Genomic DNA, 13,575 nt, shown 5'->3' with positions numbered 1-13,575 from the left:
AAAATAATAAAAGCCATAAAGTGACTTATATAGTATCTATAGAAAATTTTATTAGACAGCGCCACCATATGGACACTTTTGATTTATTTTGTTTTGTTAGACCAAGACATTTATGGTCACATGAAGACATTATTTGTTGTAGATTAAAACAATTATTGCATTCCTACGAAACCGTTATACAGCCGAAAAATGTGAAAGAAAGACGAAGGCAGGAAGGTGGAAGGGGGAAGGGAGAGAAGAGGATAATTAGATATCACCTGTGCCAGGAAATATTTTCGATTCTCATCAGCTCTGCGTTCTCCAGTTAAGCAATCAATTGGTCATCTGACCAATCCCCAAAATTTACAATGTTTTCAGTAAATATTAACATTTTGTGGGTTTATTGTTATTGTAATCTCATTCGACCATTCATTTTTTTTTTCGCGCCGGGATAACTGTTTGCACATTCAATCATCCCTCCACTTTCTTCTCTCGTTGAACGCTTCTGTCTAAACAGAGTGATAACTCAGCGTCCTAATTTTGCGTTTCCTCAAAGTTATGGAACGCGAAAAGGGCAAACTTATTTTGTTGACAAAATTAGTTTGTTGTTGTCTAAACTAAAGTTGTTGCTGCTGTTTTACCAGGCTGTTGCTCAAACTCACGTTGATGTCTAAAATTCCATTGTCTAAACTTACGTCGTTGTCTAACTTACGTTAAACTTAGCAACGAAATAACCTTGCACTTTTCGCGCTCCATACAAAGTTTTCTCGAGATGTCAAAGCTGGTCTGGAATGAGGGGTTTACTTCTCCAACCAACCAACACCAAATTTAATAACCATTCTTACTCCTTTTATTTCAAGTAATCTCTGCGCTAACGTTTTTATTTTTTGTCTGTTTCATGAGTTCTAGGAAACTGCTTCATTCTAGATGGTGGTTGGGCGTACATGCATGGGGCGGTGGAGGGGTGGGGGGGGGGGGTGGTGGTGGAGGTGTGGTGATGGTGGTAGGGGAAGTTTCCTCTACCCTTTTGATAACAGTTCTTATGTAATTATTAACGTAATGTTATACCAAACTATGGTTATATTTTCTTGCCAAAGGCAAAATGAATCTTTTGGCGTATGTGCATGTGTGTGATTTCTTCGCTGTAAACGCTCTTAATAATTGTAGTGCGCATGCGCGCGACAATGTTGGGATTACTAGCCCGCTCCATCATCTACATGGCTGGCTGGTGAATGAAAGCTGAACATGCACTCTTCATAGCAATCTCAAATTCACAGGTTGGCTACGCAGGAAAATATCCAGAATCAAATTTGCAAAGAATTGTGGCGGCGAACAGTTAGTTCTGCACACGTAAATCAAATAGATCTCCTTGCGTAGCATACTTCTTCAAAACAATACGTAAAATTTCCATCTTTGGTTCGTTATTCTCGAATTGAACAACATCCTGCAAAAAAAGTTGCAAGCAACAAATATTAATCGTATTTATCCGCAACGACTCAGCGTTATCTGTACTACTTCACAACTCTTGCAACATAGGTACTTGAAACGTTATTATCGTGGCATCGCAGTATGTACTAGCCTATGGCCGTGTATGGCATATATTACGTGTTTTGGATGATGATAAACCAGAGCCAGGAAATCGTCCAAGCAGTTTTTAAAAGACCAGATGGTTTTACATTGGCAATGATATACTATAGACCTACGTGTATTCGTTAGATTAATGGTCCATTATGCCTTTGGATGTTTCTACCTCGGCGAGGATACAGTAACGTTAACGTGTTGTTCAATTTGACCAATCAGTGTCCAGGACTCTGTGTATTCCCTGTCACGTCCGAAACAGGAGTGATTCGTGATTGACATCTTAGTTCTGATTGTTTTAGTCATAATTTCTTCGTTTATGTTGCAGGCACATGCTGGCTAGAGTACTGTTTATAAACATTACACAATATAAGCCTAGCTTGTGGTCTACGCCAAAGGCCCAAACACCGAACTTGCTTCTTTGTGACCGAAATAACTTTAAAAGGTTTGCAGTAAATCAGACCCCTCATTGAATATGAACAACTAAGTTTGACCTTCACCACGCACTACAATGACAAGAGTTTGTATACAAATGCAGTTGTTCTAGTTAAGAAAAGAAATTGTAGTTCAACGTCATACTTGGTATGCGGATGCAGCATAGATAGTATCTTAGTCATTTGAGAGAGAGAGGTTAAAGTCTGCAAACCTTGTAAACGCGATAATTAACTTACTGAGCAAAGCTGGTGGCGTGCTTCATACTCAGAATTTGGATCTTCCTTAGTAAACTAGAAATAGCCTATTGTTTTAACAGAGGTCAAAGGTCAAGAAAGTTCAAGAGAGGTAATAATGTGACAAAGGTTGGGTGAACTTCATATGTAGTTTGTTGATCCATTTTAGCGATTAAAATGATCCTTTTGTTTTTCGTAGAGATCAAAGGTCATGTACGTCAAGATAATTGAAATTCTGAAAACCTTGTAGACAGTCTTGGTTACTTCAAAAACGTTTGGAATGAACTTCATACGTGTGGTATGTGGATCCTCATTAGTGAACAGAAGAACCTCTTGTTTTCCATAGAGGTCAATCAATGGTTAATTAGGTCAAGTGAGGGTGATACAATGTTGGTCCACTGAAACCAAAGTATCAGCAGCAACCGTATTGACTTTTTTTCCCAGTCAAAACTTGAAAAAATCTATTGTGCATTGGATGTCCTCCTAAAAACATTGCAAGTATATCATGGCAAGTATGTCGGTCTTTTGGCTAAGATCATATTGTAGTATCTGTTCTCTTTCGAGGGGAATGGTGATACACAGCCGACGATGATCACACAGTCACACTCTCGATGCAAGGGGACTGGGTTGAGAGCGGATCAGTCGTTCGGTAGCTAGTTTGGTTTTCGTGACCAGGTTCTTTCCTGCAGGGTGACTTTTCTTAAAAGTATATCACTAAGCACGGTGCCTTCTGGTTAAATTAGCCTCGCGGTAAGTATTGAAGTCGCCAGTTTGATCAAGTAAATATGAATGGTCGTGCATGACTAGTTCTTTTGTGATTTGTTGTTCTTGGGCGTTCGTACGGTGTGTTTTCAAACCCTCCTCTGTTTAGAGACAAAACCAAATGATTAAGCAAAATGAACAGGCTCTGGAAACCAAGACCCGACCAGATTGGAGACATATTCAACTCTTTTCAGATGGTATATAGTTTAACGATGTTGGCTATAGGTTTTATGCATGGCTTCTTTCTTGCTTACGCAGTTTCAATAAGTTATCTGAGTTTATTATAGGTTCCACGGTGTATCATAGAAATCACTTATAGGTATTTCAAGCAGGTTTTTCTCGAGTAAACCAAAGTGTGTAAAGGCAACATGCACTCAAAAATGTCGCTTGCCCAGACAAAATTTACTCAAGTCACTGACCAGTTCTTGTTCATATTCGGTAGCAGTTATGCCTTCAAACAAGAGTCCATTCCCCAGGGTTGTGTGCGTGTGTGAGGGGGGGGGGGCGAGGGGTGTAGGTGAGGGTGGTACACAAGCAAAGTAAAAATATAAACAGAATAGAATAAATCGTATATATACCGTAGTGTTTTTTTCTTTTAATATGACTTTCGTTCTTGTTACATACCATACATAACATTGCACCTTTTAAATTTCTTTTAAATAAATATATATAGTGAAATATCTCCACGAAGGGAGATAATATTATAAACAAGCAAAATACGTTCAAAAAATACGTTATTGAACAATGATTTAAATTTCGCAGAACTAGTATCAAGTACATCAAGGCTTTAGGTGAAGTTCTATATATACATTTCCTTTTTTCTGTCACAAAATGTGTCACAAAACAGACCGAAATCTTTTTCTTGGAAAAAGAAGAAAATGTCTAGATAAATTTCGGGGTAACAGTTAGCAGTTGATTTTTATGCGAGGAAGCTAGTTCCAAAAATAATACCAACTAGAATTTACTATCAAGTACCGGTATAAGAGAGAATAATTTAAGAATGACAACAACAACAACGAAAAAAAGAAAGAAAAAAAGGAAAAAAAAGACAGAAAATCGATCAATTATGAACAATACTACAAATTTGTGAAGAACTGGACGACATATGACTATCCCTTTTTTATTTTTTTTTATTTCTTTAAGTAAATATTTTTACATTTACTTTTGCCCCCCCCCCAAAAAAAAAAAAAAAATTCTCAGATAGAATATATAAAGAATTGAAAGCCAACAGACAACGTTACGTTTACAATATTGGATTTATTGATGACTTGCAAAAAAAAAAAAAACACATTCCGTTTTTTTTCTCGAAAATCATCTTGAAATCAGGTCAATAGTTAGCTAAAATTTATAGTTTTTTTCCTTTTCAACTTCTTTTGTTTCGCATACTCTGTTAAACTTTGCAAGAATTCCCAGTTAATAGGCGAAAGAAATAGGCAAACAACTACACATTGTCTTCGACACAACTATTCTCACAGAAACTTAAGAACTTTAAGATTCTATTAATCGTCACTTTCCGACACCGTTTATGATCATAATATCGATTATCGGAGCTATTTTTTCTCCCCCGTATTGAAAGTTCGTAAAAAATATTAGATATTTAACCAACTCAACTGAGAACACTGAAGGTCTTACTGTTTTCATGCTGTGGCGTGCAAACACCGATGGTATATCTATCTGTCTATTTGTATGTCTATCTGTCTATCTGTCTTTCTATCTATATATCTATCTATCTATATATCTATATATATCTATCTATCTATCTATATTATGCTAACAATGAGGAGCACTGACATATAGATGCTTGTTTTTCAAAGTTTGAGAGCCTAGTATGATTATTGTATATTCCTACGAAAAGTCTGCATTGAAATACAAAATAAAGGAATCGCGTGGTAGTTTATTTCAGCGTTTATGTTGTTGTATGGTTTTTAATAAGCTGATTGCTGTTCAAGAATAGATGGTATATAACTCTGTAGAGTGCACCCAATACTACCACCGCATTCAGCTGTATATTTCGCTACAAGCACCGTCAGCCCATTGTAGTTAACTAGTGCATTGTTCCTTTACAAGATGCTTTCAAAAACATCAGTATTGTCTCTAAATATACTAGAAAGTCACATAAGGGCCACATATACGCCTCAACTTAGAACCACGCAGCTTACAACAATGATATCAGAGCACGATGTTTCACTGAGAAATATCAATTGTCTAACTCAACACTTTCTCTGTAAAGGAAAAAGTGAAATGTGTACGTTTTCATAACGTTGATCAGTTTTGAATATGGAATATATGGTAATGTATTTGTGCCTAATACTGATGACATGTAAGTAGGTTTCTCGTAAACTATGGCGGAGCAATCACTCGGTAACCATCCTTACCACGTGACTGGAATAACCTACTGACCAACTGCAACACAGGTGGCATGAGTATGGCCTAGTGTTACATATTCTCTGAAATTGTTGCAGGCCTATAGTCCCCGAGGGTTATCATTTAATGAGGAAAGTAGCACGTGGTCATTGTGAGGTATTACATCGACCACTTAATGGGTTAATGGGTTTATGTTAGTTGCGCGGCATTGGGTGATATCTTAAAACACTCACTTCTCCAGCTAGTTTTTATGTCAGGTCTGCAATCATTCCACTGTGTTGCAACAATATGTAACCGAACAACATGTGTGGGATAACTTGGAGGTACTTCAATTCCAAAACGGATCAAACAGATATAATTTTGTAGGTCCTGAAAATCTTGCGCCCAACGGTTTTGTCTCAGCAGAGTTTTGCCCTATGATGTTCAGTCGAGTAACTTCATATGCTTGCTCAGTTATAGCTAAACAGCCTGTACAGCTTGCACATACATAGTTGTTTTTTTTTAGTTGTACATGGTTGAAACAACTATTCAAACGGTGAAAGTTATGACGCCTTGTGCGGTCTTCGGCTAATGAATCAAAGGTTTGAGCAACAATAGACCCCTCCCCTCCCCTCCCCATCCACATACTTCTTTAAGATATCCATGTTAAACAATCAAAAGATGACTGCGTCACTTACCAGAAATTTATTTTAAGTTTAATATTTGTAAGTAGTGGCAGTCAACGCATGTAATGCCCATTCATAAAAAAAAAAGATTTAAAAACAGGGAATATAGCTGATCAATTACAAATTTTTATATCCCATGGCATAAACCATTTTCATGTAAGTATATAGATAGTAATTCTTTTGAAAGTTAAGAATTGTACTTTTATGGTAAGTTTTGCATGTTGGGTATACTATAGTTTACCCATTTCAACGAAATGCATGCATGTCTATAATTGTCGATATAATAAGTATATAGCATGCAATCACTAATATATTTTTTGTTGTATACCTTTGCGTCTATATATAATATCTACAGCAAAGGCTGACGTACATTGTATCGTTTATTAACTGCGCCAATAAGTTACCAGAATAAAAAGCACACAGATGCCTGAGACAGAAAAAAAAGAAGAATATTGGTTTCGTTAGTTTTACTGTATATCAAAACCACATAAACATACTCAAATCGAGTTAGGGCTATACTTCTATCTAAAACATTATGCTGTTCTTGGCATTTCAGTGAGCGAAACTCTTGCTGTCCCTGATCCTACCTCCGCGGCAGTTCCTCCCATCGAAAAGCCGTCATCAAGTCCCCATCGAATTGATCTTGCCGCTTAGCCACTTATAAGCTTTACATCTATGAGGTATAACAGTCACGTGTGACCGACCAACCAATCACAGGGTGAAGCTTTCCATCGGATGCTCAACGCAAAGAGAGCGCAAAAGGGAACAAAAGAGCAAGGTTTCATATATATATATATATTACTATGTTAAATCATCGTCATCGTCGTCCCATTCAAAGCGTTCATGGAATAAATGATTTTTTCTCTCATAACCACAATTACACGCTGTATCGATGGAAATCCAGTTCCACCCTTCTTCTCCTCGGGAATTCCGAACCATTGCGAATACCCACGACTTTTTCGTCATACATTGCGAATCGAAGTGTTTATGGTCGATACCTCTACACGAATGTCCCCGTGAACTACACGTTGTTTCGTAAAAATATTGGTAAACTTTGATATTACCGTTGGTCGTAATATTAGTCAAAACAGTGATATTTTCTCCCAAGATATCAATCGCCCACGTCTTTTTCCGCCAAACTTGGTTGAAATCACAGACTGAACGTAGCGTCGGTGAGTGAGCCCGCCTCTTGTATCGGCCGTGTTCGTCCAGCTCATCACTCGCCGTCGGAAAGTCGTCGGCAGAGGGAATGGCTGGGGGTACGTTCATGGAGAAGGCGACTCGGTGTGAAACGTAAGTTGGAAATGTTTGGAATTCATTGACGGATTGCACTTTTGGAACAGTGTACGCCGAAGGAATCGGCCCTGCTGGCGCTGGGAGTACGTTTGGCAACGAGCCACTCTCTGATGGCGCCTGAGAAGTTGGAAAGCCCTCTGAACTTGGTGACGTCACATCTAAAGGAAGAGAATACACTGGTTGCCATGGTAATATACACATGATAACTGCCAATAGCCAACGATGACACATCTGTAAAAGGAGAGAGGAAGAGAGAAAAGGAAACTGAGTCTATTTTGTGAAAGAAGAATAAGAAATAAAGTATAATGATTCTTTAGTAAACTAAAAGTGTGTTTTTGGGAATTACCGTATACTTACAGTAAGATGTCTTGCTGCTAATAAGTCCACATTCAAATAATTTGTGAGGAACCAGGGTATGTAAGATAGGCTAAGTTAACTGCCTTTAAACAAGTTTTTCTGACAGAAAATCCCTCCCCGGCGCAATTTCGGTTTTCTCCAAAATAAAGAAAATTGTCCACAGCAAACGACACAAACATGGATTTGTTTCACGTCATGACGTCATCGACTGGCTCGTGACGTCGACACTTTTTGCTATCACGGTGAGTTATATATGATAGAATATCAAGTATTTAAAGTGGCGCAAAAAAGTGGTCGACCACACACGGATATAATAAGCATTTCGGTTCTCCCCCATTCCATGATATACCGGGAGGGTTGACTTGAAGAACTTCAACTTGGTAAATAAACAACCTCCAAAATGCGCTATGCGACCAACAGATGAAGGAATTTAGCTTTTATTTGCAGAGATTTCAAAATATTTGTTGAATTGTGTTTGCCTCTTGGTGCGAGAATAAATTACCTGTTGTTTTACAGTTACGCTTGGTTAGCTATAAGGTTATGACGTGAAGAAATGTCAGACCCGAAAAAAAACGGGAGGTTATAGTTGAGCAAGAACTTCACATATTAGTGTGCCGGTTTTTGCCTTGAAATACTTCTTCCCACGATATAGTCAAGAAAAACCCAACCGTAAAACAGCCCATAAAGCTTTCCATAAATAGTATAACGACGATGGATGAGAAATCGTTGGGATCAACATGACAAAATGTGTTTACAGAAAGATATGTTTTTTTTTACTTCTTCAAAAGCAAGAATGAATGGATGTTTTGAATTGCTGTGCTCGGGCAGAAAAGGTCGTTGACACATACCGTTATGTCACTGGAGTATGTTCAGTTTTGTAGAGCATTCACGATTCTATATACTAGTCTAGAGGGGGAAATGAATGTGTGGACTGCAGGGTATCTTTTACACTTTGCGCATCTGTGGTGTGATATTTCATATAATTAAGTATCGAAAGTAATGAAGCAATGATCTGTCATTTGTTGAGGGGGAGGGGTAGGGTGGGGGGGAGGTGGATTACCGTCACGTGGCCACTCGCAAAGATTTGATTGAAGAGTGCAAGAATCAATACCAATAGCTGGAACGTTATAGCCGATAATTTGGGACTTCCTGAGAGCCTCACGACAAGAAAGCCGAAACTAAGATGGCTACAAGAAAAAATGACATTTAATATTATACTGGACAGAGACCTGACAAGAGGAGGTTAATTTAGCTAAGACCAACGAATGAGGACATTGCAAGAGCACCCCATTACAATGTTAGTCCAAAACAGACAAAGTGCAGTCACGACAGTTGGAGATGCAGGGTGACACGTTACCCAGTCAAGCTATACAGAAAAGGTTTACTGTTGGGGTCTGGCCGCGGCTATAATATAGTCATTTGAGGGTAACATGTTACGAAATGTTTGAAAGGTCAAACTTGATGACGTAGGGTATAGGGACTTTATTCAACTTGTTAAGTTCAGTCTATATAGACACACAACATATACTTGGAACACCGCCGTTAGTTTCATTGTGAGAAGAATTGTGTTTTTGAGACCTAAATTTCATACTGCAGCGTGTGAACATTCTAACAACAAGGCGTGTCACCTGTATCGGCTTGTCGTCTGATTTTTTTGCACAATGATAATCGGCATGGAAACCAGAATGTAAAAATGCATTAACATCGTATCCAAAACATTAACAAAAGCTTTTGAAGTGCGCAAACATCTCTCACTATATGTCAAGTTTTTTCGCTGAAGTGTGAAACTGTTATACGAAGCTGACAGTCTTATGATGAAGCCTTATTGTATATTTTCTAATTACCACTAGTCTACTTGTGTATAAGAACATTGCCAAAAGTGCAAAGTAATGATAGCAATGATAGGACCTAAAATCCAACGCGAAATCGTGTTCATATTTACTGAAAGCAGAAACGCTCATGGTTTCTTGGTATATATTGGGTGTTAATTCGGTCTTGCCTGTTATTTCTATGTTGCATATAAGTAGAAATTAAATACTAAATTAAACCAGCGTTGAAGATGAATGGCTAAGTATATAACTTCTCTTCACCAGGTTGGGAACTGTATATGTATATGCCATGGCTTGCACGTGTCATGTCGAGCAAGAACGGTGTTAAGTGATCAAACTAATCGAACACTTTGGCTGTATTTCCGAACTTCTGAGACTGCCTGAACGACATGTGAAGAATGCTTTAAACGCATTGTGGATGCTGCAGTATGCAATACCGCTAACTGTATTCGAAACCGTAGTGTGTATATCGTCTTCTTGGTATTGTGTGGTGGGTGGTGGTTGGTGGGTGGTTGGGGGACTGAGACACGAGTCACAGCCCGAAGTAAACCTTCCCCCAATTGTTTTACGTGAGCTTTGTAATATTCCCTACAATGTTATGAAGGCAATACCACCAGCTCGGTCGTCTTTCAATATTCAGGGGTGACGGGTGGCAGAATCGAGTCATAATTGTATCGACAGGAACCTTTGTGGGGATCTAATGACAAAGGTGCGGGGGCAAGTGTGAGTAGGTGGGAGGATGCGATCGTTTTAATTGGGAGAATGAGATAACCCTGGTAGGCGTACGTCACGGGGGTGAAGAAAACAAAGAAATATAAGTCTCTAATCTAGTGACAGTGCTTAAACTACAGGGGTGAACCAGACAAAACGGTTGCGGTGATTTCCAGGTATTGGTGGCACGTGGAGCAATCATTTCCCAAGCACACAAACAAAATATCGTAGGAAATACATGACAAGTGATTGGGATAGATCACAAAACGACATCAGGTGATGAAGAACTGTGAGTTGGGTTTTCAATTTTATCTGTATAGCTATATATGTATAAATATGTGAAAGAAAGGTCATTCATCACCAAAATTCTATGTGGAATTTAATTAATTTAATTTAATATGAAGTCAACTCTAGGAATGCTAGGAAGAGTTTGCGGAGATTGCGGAGAAGAAACACATAAACTAGGGATGCCTAGAAATTAAATCCATTTTTATTCAAATTACGCCCACCGAATAACAACCATCGCTTTTTTTTTGGGGGGGGGGGGGGGTATTGGGTAGGACTGATATATCGCGTACCGTAACCCAGAAATGACGTACTAATGACACACTTCCAACTAGAACAGTATATCCATGTCAGTGTAATATTGTCATGCATTAACAGTTACAGTGATGAGGTCAGACAGGGGCGCGGGTACTCATAAGCATGATTGGCCTACGTACAGACGTAATACAAAAACAGAGTTTTAGGACAAAGCACCCATGCAGTTTGTACTGGGAATAATAGTTTGTATTAACTGTAAACCCAAACCTGTATATACTGAGATCGGTTGTAACTTTTGCATCAATCGGGACCAAAGTCATGGACTAATTCAGGCATAATTTGAACACTCTTCAGTTTACAAAGAAAGTAGAGTTTCATCTGATTAAAACAAGCATATGATTTAACTATTATTACTAAATCGATCAAATCAAGAAATTATCCTATAAATAGATTATGACCTAACTGCTTTGCAAATATCCCTATAATGTCATCCTTAAAACGGCATTGAGAATTACCGTCTATATCATAACATTATCATTTTGTCAGGCGAGTAGGTTATACATCACCAGAGTCTGTCAGTGGAGAAGGTGGGGGGGGGAAGGGGGAAGAGCTAAAGGGAAGGTCTTCGGAACATCCACAAAAACGGCAAACTTCGCTGTTTCACTTCCAATATTTCATTAAGGTTCAAAAATTACTATATGGTACCACTCAGCACTGCCTTGTAGTTACCTCAACATCTCAATTCTACAGTAAAGTAAAAAAGAGTGCGATGCAGTGGCAGGTAAACGAGTTACACTTTAAACTGCATAAAAGACTCACCAAACGTGCCTGTGATATATGACACTGTTCTGAAGTCAGGCGATAAGCCTAATGTATTTCTCTAACTTTTCACAAGGCCTTTGCACTTTTCCTGAATGTTTAACAAAAATCGACATTGACAACATAAACGAATCCCTAGTGATGTTACTCACTTAGATATCATATCAATTGCAAATTTCATGAGCAACCTCAGACGAATTCCACACAAAAACAATTTTGATAACTGTCTCAACTTACAACGGTATCATGGCATTTACTTTGAGAGCTTTACGTGTTTCTCTGAATGTCACATGTCATCAATACCTTAAAAGCAATTCCGTCAAATTTATCTCTTAATCGGTACCTGTCATGCCCGTTGATTCGCCATTACCGACTGAGGCTGTTCTATTTTCCATCCCCAAAGAGGAAATGTCGAAACGTTTCTACCTAAACTGAAAGCTTTAACTCATCCGGCCATTATCAAACCTTGAAAAAACCATGACCGGCCCTACATTTTATAAATTGTGATATTAACTAATGATTGATATTTTGGAAATATATCGGTACCATATTCAGTTTAACGTACATGTATAACAAAATGCATTATAAATGTCGCCGGGAATAAAATTACATTTCCAATAGGAATAAGTGCAATACTGCATGCAACTGGAGCAACTTGGAAGCAATTATATGTGATATTTGCATACTCCATAAACCATTATAAGAGAGACTCAACCCTTGCCTTCATCTGTTAGCTAATAGTTACACAAATCTCTCTGGAGCACACCTCCTCCAAATAGCTAAGGACAATCTTGTTCTGTTTGGGAGCCTCTCCAATTGTGTAAGTGGTGTCATTTTGTAACATCTACTTTCTTTTTGTAGAAAGTGAACAACCTTGACAATGTACACATGGCCATCATTAGGTCCATGTTAAGCGGTTCAATATTTTCAAATTCGGCATTTGCAAAGCTGATTTTCATTACAGAAAATAAGCATTGTAAATATGTGACTTGATAATGATGTCATATTTAGACTTGGTCAAGTCTTCTGCCTCGTGTGTGTGCAGGCAGCAACAATAGACCTATTTGTTTGGGCAGTTATTCGTGACATTTTATTTCTCTCACTGAGACCAATCATTCCCTTTTGGGGTTGTGGCCCCCAGAATAAGTCGCTGTAAGCTAATGTTATCTGTCATTTGGTGGCTTGAAGGAATGTATTGACATTTACATGATATAATGTACCTTATGTTACATTTAGGAAATTATAAAATGACCTACTATGACATATTATGACATCTATAGGAATGGATTGTGGCTCTTTAAGACACAACAATACATCTTAAGGTTGAGTTCTACTAACAGCATTTGATATGAACCTAAACTCGGCTCCAATAGGAACGTTAAGTCTACTTTTGATAAAGCGTTCTATTATGGAATGTTAGCAATCAGTCAAGCGGGTTTCTCCGGGAAATATTAAAATTACTAGATGACATAGCACTATGCATCATCATATTACTGCATATGTTCGTTCATTGTGCATTTTGAAACATCCACAGAGGAAGAAGCTAGGGAAATCAATGACAAGTTTTAAGCTGTGTTTTTGTTCCTTTGAAACTCAGTGAAACAGCTATATGTATACATTCAGTTCTAGTTCATGTGAATAAGTAAAGACAAATTTCCAGCGAATAGTGAAATAAAAGTCCAATATAAAAAATATAGGATATACAGGGGTAAGTCGCAATGATAAAACAGACTGCCTCCATGAAGAAATCTAAATGACAGATCCCCAGTGTCGGAAGTGTCATCGAGGCCTTTCCAATTTGAAAGAATGTTTCAATTTTCAATGGGCAAGGACTGCAGACGGTTCTTTTGGGCTCTATGTATTTGTTTCTTCTACATCTTGCTTACGTCAATCTGGGGTTTATACCATTTTTTATCCCGAAGCATGTCTTTAGTCCGATGATTTGAGGGACCGAATGTTACAATGATGCATCCATCGTTCTTTGTAGTGTTCTTCTATTACTTT

This window comes from Apostichopus japonicus, chromosome 1 (genome assembly GCF_037975245.1).
Source record: "Apostichopus japonicus isolate 1M-3 chromosome 1, ASM3797524v1, whole genome shotgun sequence".
Taxonomy (NCBI): Eukaryota; Metazoa; Echinodermata; class Holothuroidea; order Aspidochirotida; family Stichopodidae; genus Apostichopus; species Apostichopus japonicus.
Note: the sequence above shows the minus strand (reverse complement) of the source record.